We start from the raw sequence: 16,042 nt of genomic DNA, 5'->3' as shown, positions 1-16,042 counted from the left end.
ATTACTACACTTTAGCGAAGTGTGGTGATATGCCTACGAATCAAAAAAAGACAAGGGAAGCACCGAAACAGGCCAAGAGTCGGCGAAGAACCTCCGACCATGGCCTCCTCGAAACACAAGATGGCCTTATTACTGCTAGCTGGGCTGTGTCCCACTACCCCGCCTTATTACTGCTAGCTGGGCTGTGCCCCACTACCATGCCTTATTACTGCTAGCTGGGCTGTGTCCCACTACCCTGCCTTATTACTGCTAGCTGGGCTGTGCCCCACTACCCTGCCTAATTCCTGCAGAACTAGTAGGACTGCTTTGCTGGATTATACTATAGCTGACTGACGGATCAAAGAGGTCAGATCCCATGTAAACATAGCTTACTGACAGATCAATGAGGTCAGATCCCAATACCCATGTAAATATAGCTTACTGACAGATCAATGAGGTCAGATCCAATGTAAACATAGCTTACTGACAGATCAATGAGGTTAGATCCCCTGTAAACATAGCTTACTGACAGATCAATGAGGTCAGAACCCATGTAAACATAGCTTACTGACAGATCAATGAGGTCAGATCCCAATACCCATGTAAATATAGCTTACTGACAGATCAATGAGGTCAGATCCAATGTAAACATAGCTGATAGAGGAATTTTAGATTCCTCTATGCTTTAATTTCCAAAACCAATTAGCACTCATTTCTAAATTCATTAATGAATTGTAAGTTCATTAATTATGCATGAAATAGATTGAGACCAGTCTTAAAAGCCAGGTAAGAGCGTTTAATTCCAGAGAGTATTGACCCAAAATACAAAGAACATTACATTTTAAAGAAAGAAGACATAAAATGACGTCATCAGTTTCACACCCTCTCCCAGCCTTACAATGGCGTAGTATTCGGTCCTGGAGATAGTTTCACTCCCCTCATAAACTATATTCCAACCTGTCTAAAGGATATACTTCTCTCCACTAATGGAATCCAACCAAAACATTCTTATCTGTTTGAAAAACTATCTTATCCCTCCTTCTTAAACTTTCCCAGGAGACACAGACAAAATTCATTTCTGCTTACATTTTCAGTAACAGTACAACTAAAAACCCATACTTTTCAAATCATAACATAATAGTATTAGCATAAATGGTTCTAATCATTAATGTATACATAATTGATCATCTAAACTATATTTTCCTCTAACAATCCTCCCTTTGATCAAATATTATACATTCAATTCTACATCTAGTTTTATTTAATCATAAAAAATGAAAGTATAAACGAACTTAACTAACCTTTTTATAGAGGTTTATCAGATTATCATATGAATAGACAAATAATCAACAAATCAATTATAAATGTTTATCCAACTCGTCACATTTCATTAATCAATTCTAACCTTAACTCCAACTGTTTTTAAACCTACATCAGAATCATAACTCTTCCTTCCAGATTTTCGTCACGACCTTCATTAAAAAAAACAGTTTAATCATGGAAACCAATTACAATCTAATTCCCCTTTATCTCAACACTAGCCTCATCAAACATAAATTCCCCACAAATGACAGATCTGGATTCGTCCACTTCCTCTGTAGACATGCCTTCAGTCCTCCATGGGTCAGAACCTGGAATCGGCCCATAACGCACCATCTGTAGTGTCATTGATCTTTCCAGAGTCCTGGAAACAAGGCCTCGCACACAGGGAATTAGACAACAGCCGCATAAAATTAAAACAGTCATACAGGTAGATACAGCCCAAAACACCACATTTTTCCATAAATACTGTCTACCCAATTTAGTTCAGAGAATTATCCACCCCAGAGTTTCTGCCAACCCGTGAGCCAGGGTGGTCAAACCAGCTGAGGCTTCGGGCACTGATTCGTCCGGAGCTGTGCTACCTGGGATGTAAGACACGGTCCTGATTACCACGCCCACTTCCTCCTTTTATCTAATGCAATTCTATTCTGTCAGGTCTTCCAGCTGATTGCTTTAGTCTACAAACCCTTTAATAACCCTTCTGGTAACTATAATTAATCCAGTCTACATTCTTATTGAGAGTAGACCACTCTAATCCTGCCAGTATCTGATTTCTTGCCTTGAACTCATCCGGCACACCTCGTGGAACCCCAATGTTATCAATATATACTCTTTCGCCAAAAGACCTAGATGGAGCATCTCTTCTCTCTCGTTTTGGCTAACTTCATGTCTTGGTGTTGTATGAGTGTAAAAGGCATTCCTAAATGTACTAAAGCACATAGTCCAGTCCAATCAGTCGGCAATACCGCACAAACTCATTCCCCCGCACAACCACCAGATGTCGACACTGGCCCATTTTATTTTATTGAAGTCCCCAGAGTTCAACCAGCCTGTCAATTCAGACATGGTCTCGTCAGTGGTCATATTCTCTGTACCAACTTGGTTCCTGGGGATATAAATAGTGCAAATCAATACAACTGTCATTATTTGGCATTCCTGCTTTCATGAACAGCTTTACCATACATGCCATTCCCTTAGGGGAATTAATTCTGTTCAGTGGAAAAGGGATAGTTGTTAACTGGGGTTTAGCGTTCCGTGGCCGTATATTGAATCCATTCCAACCATAAGTTGGACTCCCCAAACCCAGTCTCCACTTCTATAACTTCTTTGAGGTCTTTGGTCTGAACTATTCATACCTTTATACAATACTTCCTCTGTTCAGGAACACAGTCCAAAACGCCAACCCTTACTATACTCCACCTGGTCCCAAATTGAGTGTATGGGTTTACGTAGCCATCCCTTTCAGTGTGAGCTATGACCTGTCCATGATCAATATGGTGATTTACACAAATACTTCCCATAGAGTCCCATGGTTCTAGACTGCCAAGGGGTGAATGACCCCAATTGATCTACACAAAATTCTACTGAGAGATCCTTGCCCAATTCCACCCTCACTTCCTTACTATTTTGTTTCAGTGACCTTCTGAGAATCTTAGGTAACATCCCATTTCCCTCATCTAGCACATGAGTCAAATTATCCTCTTTGGCACTTTCCGGGGGATCATGGTGAATCAGGAATATGGCCCCCACAATAAAACAGCTCAGGACAGTCAGTGCGCACGTGAAGCCCCACCCTCTCCCCGAGAACATATCAACAGCCAGAGGCCAAGCCATCACTTCACTTCTATGAACGCTCACAGCTGGGGAAAGGTTGGGTATAGGGAATCTTCAGAAGGAGTTTGACCCCCATTCCATATGGGTCACGGTTCCTCTCCTACTCCTGTGATCGTCCGACAGTGCTAGTGTGACTTACCCTCTTACAATGTGTGATATGTACCCAGGTAGCTCTTTCGGCTAATCTCACAGCGAAGGCAGTCACCAGTAGTACTTGGAATGGTCCCTCCCACCGAGGCTGCTTCCAGTTTTTTTTCTTTAGTGATTGGATCCAGATCCAGTCTCCTGGTTGAATCTCGTGTGCCACCTCCCTCTGTAGTTCTCCTGCTGGGCATAAAACTTTTGACCATACAGGTTTGGTTAATAAAACAGTTTCTTATTCGTCAAACCAATTAACAATTTTTTATTTTTATTAGTTAATTATCCCGTAGGTCACATCCTATTCTAGAACACTATTTACCCATTTTTGTTACCTGGCTCTGCGCAGGTAACAACCTTGCCTTATTCTTATACAATGACTTAGATAAGATTTAGTGAATTATCCTTATGTCTGAAATTCCATTTAGGAGTGTCCCTTTCATTTTCCACATGTCCAATTCTCACTTTTGTCTCCACTCAGTAACTTATCTACCCACTATGTTATCTTTGCTCGTCCTGGCCCCCTTCTAAAGCTTCTCTGTTCTCCAACCTTCAAGGTCTCTGCAGTGCGGGGGAGGGCTCTCTGTATGTTTCTCATGTTTTCCAAATTTGAACTACATGTCCCTTACTATTTGGCTCCATCCAAACCCATGGACCCTCTTTTAGAAGAAAAAAAAACATATCTATGAGCGGCTTTCTCCAAATTTTAATCAATCTATCTTAATCCTAACAATAATCCTAACTCCTCATAGATGTCCTATATTCCTGTTAAATATAATACTATTTAAAAACTTATAATCTAATAAATGCTAACCATATTAAAAATCCTTCCTACACTAACAAGCCCTCTCCTTGGGGACCCTCAGTATTCTATCTGACAATAACATGGATTTAATGTGTTGCAAAGTGTGGAATAAAACTTTGGTCCTGTAAAACAGAGTAAAGCAGAACAAAGCATTCTTATAACCCATCTGGTCCTCTCAGCTATTCTTATCCAGCACCAGGTGGGCACCATGCCACCCTTCACGACAGGGAGAACAAACATACATGGGTCATCCTCAGTCAGTCTTATCCTCCCCTCAAAGCATGCTTCACCTCAGCCTCTCCAACTGGAGCATCAAGCAAAGGCATCATGCCTGAAGCCTTCACCACATCTGTAACAGACTTCTTAGAACACGGTATGATGCAAGCAGCACATCACATCAATAACAAATAATACAAGAATTAGGGTCAGAAATCCAGTTACCACCATACCAGTATACTTACCAAACCAGTCTCCCAACCAGGTGGACAGTCAGACTCCTCTACCCCCGCCATGGTCCTCATCTCAGCAGATAGTGCATCGAGCCCATTTAAGGCCCTTAGATATACTACCATCTGGACTGGTGTTATTAGGGATATACGTACAACATTGTTCACCGAACATCTTGTAGACTCCCCCCTGACTAGCAAGAAGCATATTCTAAGCAAGTCTATTCTGTATAAGACAGCCACAAATTGTCCCTACCATCAAAACCAGTCTCCGTGTCTAATTGATCAATAGCTGAATAGTCTAACATTAATTACCTGAATGGGATTTTTAGCACAGTGGTGGCAGGTTCGGTCCAGAGGTGGTAGAGGAGTGTGTCTGGCCCCCTGGCTCGTCTGAGACCTGTGTTTTTGGCAGTACCTTAATAGAAAACACACCCACCGTGTCTGTCCCGGTCCTTTGTAGTCCGGGGGTGTAAGTGCCTGCATCAGAGAGCTTAATAGTTTTGATGGTTAGTAGGATTTCATCACCTTTACAAAGTTCAACAGTACTCCCAGGTTTCCCCCATATCATGGGAAACCTATCCACGTTTGTGGGATTCCCTATGCCATAAAGATATCCTCTTCTCCAGTCCCAGAACTGTCCCAAGTTGGTTATCATGTAATCCCCATACGGACACCCTCCCCCATTACACAGGCAATGTCCCCCGTCTTTTGACACTCCTGTACACGGGTGTTAAAATCAAATAAAAATACCTCAATTCCTTCCCTGCCCTGTTGGCTCAAAATATGTTATCTTCCCCTATTTATTCTCAATGATGAATATGACTTTCTCTCTGTTACAATACCAACTCCCTAATAGCCCATTCAAAAAACTTCACAGCTAATGTTATAAGACAGAATCCTGAACCACTTTCTCATTTGCGGTTCAAACAGTAATTCTAAACCCTCAACCAAAACTGCTTCATTTCTAATGAATTTACCTTAAAACTAGTAACTCAATATGACCCCATTCACTATACAAATGACTCTCCCCTAAGGCTGATCAGACCTCAGAAGCCAGTCATGATAAGGTCAAAAGGCCATACCATATTAGACATAAAGATCCCTTTATCCTTACAATAGAAATAGTCACCTGTATGATTCAAACCCCCAAAAAAAGGTTCCATATGTGAGCGTGCCTCTTTAAAATCTCCTTGCACTAAAACAAATCGTTCTAACAGTTGTTTTATATATATATAATTTGCAGACCTTTTTCAATTTGGTCGTTTAAAGCTGCACTCTCCCCCAAAATTATAATCCCAGGAGGCCTCTAAAAGTGAGCCACCACATCCCTAACTATCATTCACTAATGCTACCTCGAATCAGAAACTCAATAAGTGAACTATAACTAAAACCTAATGATAATTCCCCTTTGACTCAAATCAATAATCATAAGTTTTAAACATCGTCTACGGATATGTTTACTCAAATGACCGTGCTACCTTTAGATACAATTCACCCGATAACATTATTATCCAATGCATTACTTTTTCTCTCTGCCGCAATGTCGTACATTTCACAGTGTAAGGAATCCGTAATTTAATCCCCGATATTTAATAAATATGCATTTGCATTCCCTCATGGCTCTTTTAATTTACTTACTTGTGGGTAACTTTCATCCGTTCCGGAACAAAGAGTTCTACCTAAACCCGCAAGACCACACTGTTCAACTAAGTTAAATCAAACCCAAAAATTGACTATAACCAATAAACAAATAAACAAAACACTTTTATCTCAACTTCTGAAAGGTTACTCGAAGCCTCGATACACACACTAATAGCCATACAGTTTGCTCCGTTATTCCCAGTCTCTGGTGACAAAAGTGTCGCGCTAGTGACGTCATCATCAAGCGCTCAACCTGCCAATTCGTAGCGACTTCAAATGGATTGTAAATAATTCTTGTTCGATTAACCAAACCTAATTTATCACATCTGTTCTAATCCTGAATTATAATTTACCACCCCAACCAACATCTCTAAATTCGCCAATTTTATAAAAGCTTTTCGATGGACATAAACCATAATTGTCTCTTTGTTATCATTTAGAATCCATTTTGCTCTAAATACCTGTCTCGTCTTTGACTTACTATTTTAATTACAACTCTATTCCCAATACGTTATTCACTTGTCTAATTACAACTCAGACCAGCATTAGTGAGTGCTCGCCTTAAAAATGCCTTGTCTCTGGGAACAGGGAAATCACCTTAACCCAAACATTTACTCCTACAATGACACCCAATAATTCTTATGATCCCTTCACGTCGTTCGTTTTAAATCTCTTGATGTATCATGTAACTTATTTTTCTCCTCGAATTGTCGTCCCACAATATTTTTTTCCACTGTCATACACTCAAACCACTGTGATTACCGTGCACTGTCCCTTTAAGATAAGACTTTTCATTTGTTCCCCGCAACGAGAACGGAAATCAGATCATTTTTAGAATACGTTACTTTTTGTTCAAATTCACTGGTGTTACCTTAACCAAAAATCAATAATCAGAAAAACAATCACAACTTCTTACGATTCAACTATTCTTACCTAATTTATAGTCCAAAGCGTTGCACTATATAGCCCCATTGAGTGTCTAGCAATTCCGTTGCTGGCCATAGCCACAAATCTGCCTGCCTTTGTAAAATATATATTCCCTATTCAGATTGAGTTCCCCCCATTTAACTTTAGGTAACTCTCTCTTCTATGATACATCTATTTAATTACGACTCCTATCTCAATACATTATTCCACCAGATCATTTTGGGCGAAATAGCGTTTTACATCGAAATTGTTTCGTCGTTATTTTTAATGACTTCTTTTATCAATTCTATCTGGAACACATAATATCCGTTCAGTTATATCTTTTGCAAACACTGGCGACCGTATTTTTCAGGCAAAACATGCAAGTAGGTCGATTACGATCTAAAATCAATTTTAGTTAAACGGGAACCGACTGCCGCGCTCACCACTCCCCTACCAGTACAATGGAATTGACTGAGACTCTCCGCAAATATACCCATTTTCACAGTTATCTGTATTTGTTACTCCGACATCTAGACAACAGAAAATAGCCCAAATTTAAACGCCCATATCTCTTTTATTGGAATCCTCATCTACTAAAGTCTGACATTAAGTCTCACCCGTATACAATACATTACTGTTCTTTTAGGACTTTTACTAAGATTGTCGCTCCAAATCAGCCTACTTGTAAAGTTGACCGAAGACAACGTCCACTCATCGTTCAATCTGATATTAGTTTTCACCCGTATATAGCGACCACTACAGTAATATACAGTAATCCCTATTCCTATAGGACTTTGAACTAAAATATCGCCCCAAATATAGCTTAATCTGTAGAGTTGATTGAAAATGACCAACGGAAAAGCAACTCAGTTGTTCCCCATAATCTACAAGATCTATATATCTATGGGGTCACTTGTTCCGTCTTTCCGCTGGATACATTGTTCAATCTGACATTTAACTCACCCACACGATCACTTTTCACTATCAAGAACACTGACTACTAAAAACCGGGAAAGACCCCCCCATACATACATCGCTCGATCTCCCGTCAGTTCTGGGGCTTCTTTCGAGGCATTTCTCCCCATTCTTAATCCTTACCGTTACTAGTAGCTATGGTCTTTAAACACTTATCTATGCCCTTCTATATAATTTTAAATTCTATGTGCGTGCAGTTCTATAAATTTGTAATTTACCGTTACTTCGTTACTTCTAGTTACTATTCTTTCTGACTACGTGTGTGTCCCTTTAAAAATAATCAGTATGTATTTTCCATCCTGTGAACCGCGTCCATAGAAGACTTTTGATCGGACATAATTTCCCCCATAGGATATTCCTTCTGGGACAACGTTAAATGTCTCAATTCTCACTTCTCTAGACTAAGTTGACTAATCCTTGGCTTGCAAAACCAGGCCGTATTAAGCTCTAGTTTATTTGTTGGTAGCGCACTTACCTCAGGTCAATTTCGGACCTGCTTCCATTTTATCAATATCCTGGTTAATACCCCCGGTAGAAACCCATTTTATTTGTTCGGAATATTCAAGCACCTATTATTGATCAAATTCAACTCCTTCATAACATTTTAATCAATAAATATCCTAAATAATCCCTCCCAAATTCGAGAATAAAGGCTACTTTACCTGCTGCCGACTGGGATAAGCATTGTTCGTTTGAATCTAGTCACCCTCTCTGTCCTCTGTGATAATACGCAGGCCTGTTTCAATTTTTACCTCAATTCAGAGGTCAGGTCTTTAGTAAAACGAGTCAAAACTCGTCCGTGCACGATTTTCCAGCGTACTACCTACAGGCACAGAGAGGGATATTTTAGATCCGGCTCTTCGAAGGACCAAATTGATAGAGGAATTTTAGATTCCTCTATGCTTTAATTTCCAAAACCAATTAGCACTCATTTCTAAATTCATTAATGAATTGTAAGTTCATTAATTATGCATGAAATAGATTGAGACCAGTCTTAAAAGCCAGGTAGAGCGTTTAATTCCAGAGAGTACTGACCCAAAATACAAAGAACATTACATTTTAAAGAAAGAAGACATAAAATGACGTCATCAGTTTCACACCCTCTCCCAGCCTTACAATGGCGTAGTATTCGGTCCTGGAGATAGTTTCACTCCCCTCATAAACTACATTCCAACCTGTCTAAAGGATATACTTCTCTCCACTAATGGAATCCAACCAAAACATTCTTATCTGTTTGAAAAACTATCTTATCCCTCCTTCTTAAACTTTCCCAGGAGACACAGACACAATTCATTTCTGCTTACATTTTCAGTAACAGTACAACTAAAAACCCATACTTTTCAAATCATAACATAATAGTATTAGCATAAATGGTTCTAATCATTAATGTATACATAATTGATCATCTAAACTATATTTTCCTCTAACAATAGCTTACTGACAGATCAATGAGGTCAGATCCAATGTAAACATAGCTTACTGACAGATCAATGAGGTTAGATCCCCTGTAAACATAGCTTACTGACAGATCAATGAGGTCAGATCCCATGTAAACATAGCTTACTGACAGATCAATGAGGTAAGATCCCATGTAAACATAGCTTACTGACAGATCAATGAGGTCAGATCCCAATACATATGTATTGCGAACAGGTTGATTGTAGCGGTAGTCGTTTCGATGGTGATGTACTTTACAGTTATTTAGACCGCGGTGGTTATTGGAGTCGTGGTTTCCTGGAAGAAACCGTTGTTGTGCATCATCTTTCAACGCTCCAATATCTGATAATGACCAAACCTCTATAGGCTATTTGTGAATTAAACTTTAATCAACCTGAAAGCGTTGCTTCATAGTAGAAAAATCTGTTGGGTTGGTAGAATGTGGAAAGACCCACCTCATTGGATAATATTCCCTGTAGTAGAAATATCTGTTGGGTTGGTAGAATGTGGACGTAGGTTTTAAATTCATATGTATTACAAATCTGCAGTTGTCTGACTATTATATTATTATTTTATGAAAGAAATGTAAAAATGCACTTTTTGTATGGAAATAAAATAAACATTTATCTGCGTTACCCACTCCAGTCAACAGACGGCGATGTGCGTCTTTCAGGCAATGCTATCAGCGTGAAGTATGATCTTGGAAAGTCTACACATTCTAGTTATCACTAGTTGTGCAATTTAAATGTTTAAATATGAAATGTAATTTTAGCTTCTAAATGATATAATTGTTTTCAATAAGTAAACTGGGCTCAATCAGTGGCCACGCCCAAGTGAACAGACATTGGTTGAGAACTATGAAACACGCCCTTCTCTCCCCCACTGCAAAACCCCATTGACGGGGATTCAACCTCATATTCCATATGAGGGTAACGCTGGAAGCATGAATTTCGACTCTAGCCAGAATATGGTACGAGCTGAGTTGAGGCAACTTGGTAGGAACTTTGAACTCTTATATGAAGAAGAAGTGATACATCCTAAACGTCGAGTTATCAGCTGCAGCTGTAAACGTATGTGGCCTAGGAAGGGACAGACAATCTCCTGAGAACGACAGGGTACAACGTATCCGTTTTATGACACTACGACCAGACAGATTCTACAAGGGACGAGGGCGATCTCTGCTGGGCAAACCAGTCTTCCATCTTCGACCCATCATGACACAGTTACAAGAATGTTAATATACTTTTATAATATTCTACAGGAAGGCCGTCCAGACCAGGTGATTTCCCTGCTTTCATAGATAAAATGGCGACTCTAGCCTCCTCTTCTGTTATAGTCCAGTCCAAATTGAATTACTCTTTTTTTATCATCAATAACGTACCTGAAAAAGGGGAGAAATCATCACGAGAGTGATACGATATCATTTCCTCAATGAAAACTTTTAGTGCAATGAGGAAAGACCGCGATTTCCCCGGGAACTTGGGTGGAGACCAGAGCAATCGATCTCAGGCTCATAGATCAAGAGCATTTAGTAGACAGGTTAACACTTCTACACTTCCATTAGGCACCACAAAATAAAGTAATCAATATAACGTTTACACATTCCTCTCACAATTCGTACCCTTTGTACGCTTGACGGATTTGAACTTTTTAACACAATTATATGAATGTTATCAATCTCTATCAACTAATACTGAATGCATGATCTTTTTAACCCTAGATGTTTTAAGATCCTCACATACTATGAACTTACTAATACTTTTTAATGTATAACAGGCTATGAATATTACCAATAACCTGTCACACATGGTGTTGAGTCTAAATCTACCCTTCCTCACACTTTCGGAGTTTATATCAACAAATAACTCTACTATGGCATGATCTGTAGGGGCGGCGGGCATTGAACATTATCCCAGTACACACCTGACTGCAGGACATTGAGGAAAATGTCTCGTTGGGTGTTGGATCCTGTGTTTTACATTATAGCCATTACCATATATATGATTTAATATTATCTGCTGTTGGCTTGTATGGATGTATGTATGTGTTATGCAACATAGCTGACTTGAAACATTGTTAAAAGCTTCAGGGCCATGGGCCTTTCTCATGATGGAAAAATACAGAAGACAGGACCTATGTAGAGCGTGGGGTTGCAGAACAAGCGGCCTTTTGTTAGATAACAGGAGCCAGGTGCGAGATAACGGTATGGAGCATGAGCGCATGGATGTTCTTCACAGCAACAGTTACATCTATCAACAGAAGCGCCTAGAGGCGGGGACCCGCCTGAGCGCCTGCAATAGGCTGAGCAAGTTTAAACCACGCCCAGCCTCTACTGTGATAGGCCAACAGACGGGTTGGAACTGTCTATCACAGTATAAAGAATACTGTTTTACATACATCTTGTCAGTTCTCTGTTCTGCCCTGCGTGGTATTACAGTGAGCCCATATATACGAAAGTTGCATTTGCCATTTATTACTTTGCTAATAAAAAATATATAGTATACAATCGGTGACTCATTGTTATATTTATCCTGATACCAGATTCGAATTTACGCAACTCTAACATGGGTCAGCTGATGGGCCCTGGGCAAACCTCTTGTACTGGAAGTACTCTGACATGACTTCCTCTGGTGTAATCATGCATTAGTCAAGAGCTCCTTGTAAAAGACAACCAAACTCCTCCTGACCATACTGACTGAAGGCCTCTCTGACTAAGAACCACACAGAGACCTGCATTTTGTAGTCGGTTTAATAATACTTGTGAAAACTGGCTTCAGGTGATTGAGGGATCTACATTTACATTTACATTTAAGTCATTTAGCAGACGCTCTTATCCAGAGCGACTTACAAATTGGTGCGTTCACCTTAAGACATCCAGTGGAACAGCCACTTTACAATAGTGCATCTAAATCTTTTAAGGGGGGTGAGAAGGATTACTTTATCCTATCCTAGGTATTCCTGAAAGAGGTGGGGTTTCAGGTGTCTCCGGAAGGTGGTGATTGACTCCGCTGTCCTGGCGTCGTGAGGGAGTTTGTTCCACCATTGGGGGGCCAGAGCAGCGAACAGTTTTGACTGGGCTGCGCGGGAACTGTACTTCCTCAGTGGTAGGGAGGCGAGCAGGCCAGAGGTGGATGAACGCAGTGCCCTTGTTTGGGTGTAGGGCCTGATCAGAGCCTGGAGGTACTGAGGTGCCGTTCCCCTCACAGCTCCGTAGGCAAGCACCATGGTCTTGTAGCGGATGCGAGCTTCAACTGGAAGCCAGTGGAGAGAGCGGAGGAGCGGGGTGACGTGAGAGAACTTGGGAAGGTTGAACACCAGACGGGCTGCGGCGTTCTGGATGAGTTGTAGGGGTTTAATGGCACAGGCAGGGAGCCCAGCCAACAGCGAGTTGCAGTAATCCAGACGGGAGATGACAAGTGCCTGGATTAGGACCTGCGCTGCTTCCTGTGTGAGGCAGGGTCGTACTCTGCGGATGTTGTAGAGCATGAACCTACAAGAACGGACCACCGCCTTGATGTTAGTTGAGAACGACAGGGTGTTGTCCAGGATCACGCCAAGGTTCTTAGCGCTCTGGGAGGAGGACACAATGGAGTTGTCAACCGTGATGGCGAGATCATGGAACGGGCAGTCCTTCCCCGGGAGGAAGAGCAGCTCCGTCTTGCCGAGGTTCAGCTTGAGGTGGTGATCCGTCATCCACACTGATATGTCTGCCAGACATGCAGAGATGCGATTCGCCACCTGGTCATCAGAAGGGGGAAAGGAGAAGATTAATTGTGTGTCGTCTACATAGCAATGATAGGAGAGACCATGTGAGGTTATGACAGAGCCAAGTGACTTGGTGTATAGCGAGAATAGGAGAGGGCCTAGAACAGAGCCCTGGTCTAGTCTTGTCTTAAACGTCATAGGAAGTTTTATCATGTGGAGGTTTCATTCAGGTCTCTGTTTAATTAAATAATCTGTTTGTCTCTGACAGGAGAGAGACCAAACTCTCCTTCTGACAGCAGGAAGAGTCCTTCAGGGAAACCAGACCCTGAGACGTCCAAACCAGCAGGACGACTTCACTTCCCCCAGTTTGGAAAGAGTTTTACTCAGTTAGGGAGCCTGAGAACACACAAGACAATGCACACTGGAGAGAAGCCTTACCACTGTTCCCAATGTGGAATTACGTTTACCCAGTTAGGGAGCCTGCAAATGCATGAGAGGAACACACAGGGGAAAAACTTTTCCAATGTTCCTATTGTGGAAAGAGTTGTACCCAGTTAGGGAGCCCGAAGGTGCATGAGAGAATACACACAGGAGAAAAGCCTTACCAATGTTCCCATTGTGGAAAGCATTTTGCCCAGTTAGGAAACCTGAACCAGCATGAGAGGACACACACAGGAAAAATGACGTACCACTGCTCCCACTGTGGAAAGAGATTTAACCGGTTAAGGTACCTGAAAGAGCATGAAAGAATACATACAAATACGCAGGAGGAGAAGACATACCACTGCTCTCATTGTGGAAAGACATTTTCCCAGTCAGAGGACCTAAAAACGAAATGAGAGAATCAAGAAAATCTACAATGCCATGTAAAAACAAGATAACATGGAGGTTAAATAAAGTGTGCTTTATCAATGTAACATATTGTGACCCGTCCACTGTGGGGTGCTGTAGAGTCATAATATCCATAACAACTACAGGTCAAACAGGGAAATGGTTCACATCGTTTTTCCACCATTCATTTTCCCCACAGGGCTGTGTTTTGTTTAGGCTCACCCTGGTGTGACGTTTTGATAACCATGTAAATCTCTCTAGGACAAGGTGACTAAGGGCACACCGTGTGTTGTGAATCTGTTGTAATGTTTTTAATATTGTATAACTGCCTTTATTTTGCTGGACCCCAGGAAGAGTAGCTGCTGCCTTGGCAGGAACTAATGGGGATCCTTTATTCACGGATTCGAAAATGCTAATTAGCATCAAAGTAGACAACATGCAAGACTACTATTAATAATAATAAACTTATTCCATTAAGTATGATGGAGGCCACTAAGAGTACAAATCCCTGCAGCTCCACGGATTCAGACTACACATAATAATAATAATAAACTTATTCCATTAAGTATGATGGAGGCCACTAAGACTACAAATCCCTGCAGCTCCATGGATTCAGACTACACATAATAATAATAACAGACTTCTTCCATTAAGTATGATGGAGGCCACTGAGACTACAAATCCCTGCAGCTCCACGGATTCAGACTACAAATAATAATAATTATAATAAACTCCTTCCATTAAGTGTGATGGAGGTCACTGTGTTCTTGGGCACCTTTAAATGCTGCAGAAATGTTTTTGGTACCCATCCCCAGATCTGTGCCTTGCCACAATCCTGTATTGGAGCTCTACGGACAATTCCTTTGACCTCATGGCTTGGTTACCTGTGGGACCATATATAGACAGGTGTGTGCATTTCCAAATCATGTCCAATCAATTGAATTTACCACAGGTGGCCTCCAATCAAGTTGTAGAAACATCTCAAGGATGATCAATGGAATCGGGGTGCATCTGAGCTCAATTTCGAGTCTCATAGCAAAGGGTCTGAATACGTGCATAATTGTAAAAAAAAAAAAACTGTTTTTGGTTTGTCATTATGGTGTATTGTGATGTCATTATGGGGTATTGTGATGTCATTATGGGGTATTGTGATGTCATTATGGTGTATTGTGATGTCATTATGGGGAATTGTGTGTAGATTGATGAGGGAAAAAATCGTCCATTTTAGAATAAGGCTGTAATGTAATAAAATGTGGAAAAAGTGAAGGGGTCTGAATATATTACGAATGCACTGTATACTTCTGGTAGCCTTTTCTACCACTGGGAGAGTTTTCTACCGTTGGCAGATTCTTCTTCTGCTGGCAGAGTGTTGGCAGAGTTTTCTACCATTGGCAATTTTGTACAGTCATGTGATACGTGGTATAGAAAACTCCAATCTTAGGAGAGTACATGAGAGGCACTATACTGTGTGTCTTCAGGTGTCTATCTGGTCAAAACCACTGATACTGGTGCCCCTCCACCCTCTGGTGGGATGGATCATGTCGACAGAGAAACCTAGATTTGAATACTTAGATTTGTGTGTATTGGGTATATGTTGTGAAATTGTTTGATATTACTTGTTAGATATTACTGCACTGTCAGAGCTAAAACCACAAGCATTTCACTACACCCGCAATAACATCTGCTAAACACGTGTATGTGACCAATAAAATGTGATTTGGATTTGAAAATAAACATCCTATTTATCAAAGGTGCTTTTGCCTGGGGTCAAAATGACTCCAAATTTGAATTTGTTAAAAGTCCATATTGATACACTAAACCATATTTAAATTTATTAAGAACAAGTTGATTGACAAAGTCATGAAAAATTGGAAGAATTGAATAAACCACATTTTGGCTATAATAAAATATATGCCTCTGGGGTCAAAATGATCCATGTCAGATGTATGGCTAAATAAAAATATGTAGTAGGTGTAAAGTTTGTTTTAAATTCTAAAACGAATCAATCAACACATGC

General features: G+C 40.7%; 1 pseudogene; it reads left to right on the top strand.

Moving 5' to 3' along the window:
* Window positions 1-14,033, top strand: part of LOC115128101 (gastrula zinc finger protein XlCGF49.1-like) — a 62,343-nt pseudogene extending 48,310 nt beyond the window's left edge.
* Window positions 14,034-16,042: the final 2,009 nt, after the last annotated feature.

The sequence above is a fragment of the Oncorhynchus nerka genome, linkage group LG21 (assembly GCF_034236695.1).
Source record: "Oncorhynchus nerka isolate Pitt River linkage group LG21, Oner_Uvic_2.0, whole genome shotgun sequence".
Classification (NCBI taxonomy): domain Eukaryota; kingdom Metazoa; phylum Chordata; class Actinopteri; order Salmoniformes; family Salmonidae; genus Oncorhynchus; species Oncorhynchus nerka.
This window is presented reverse-complemented; position numbering and strand designations above follow the sequence as displayed.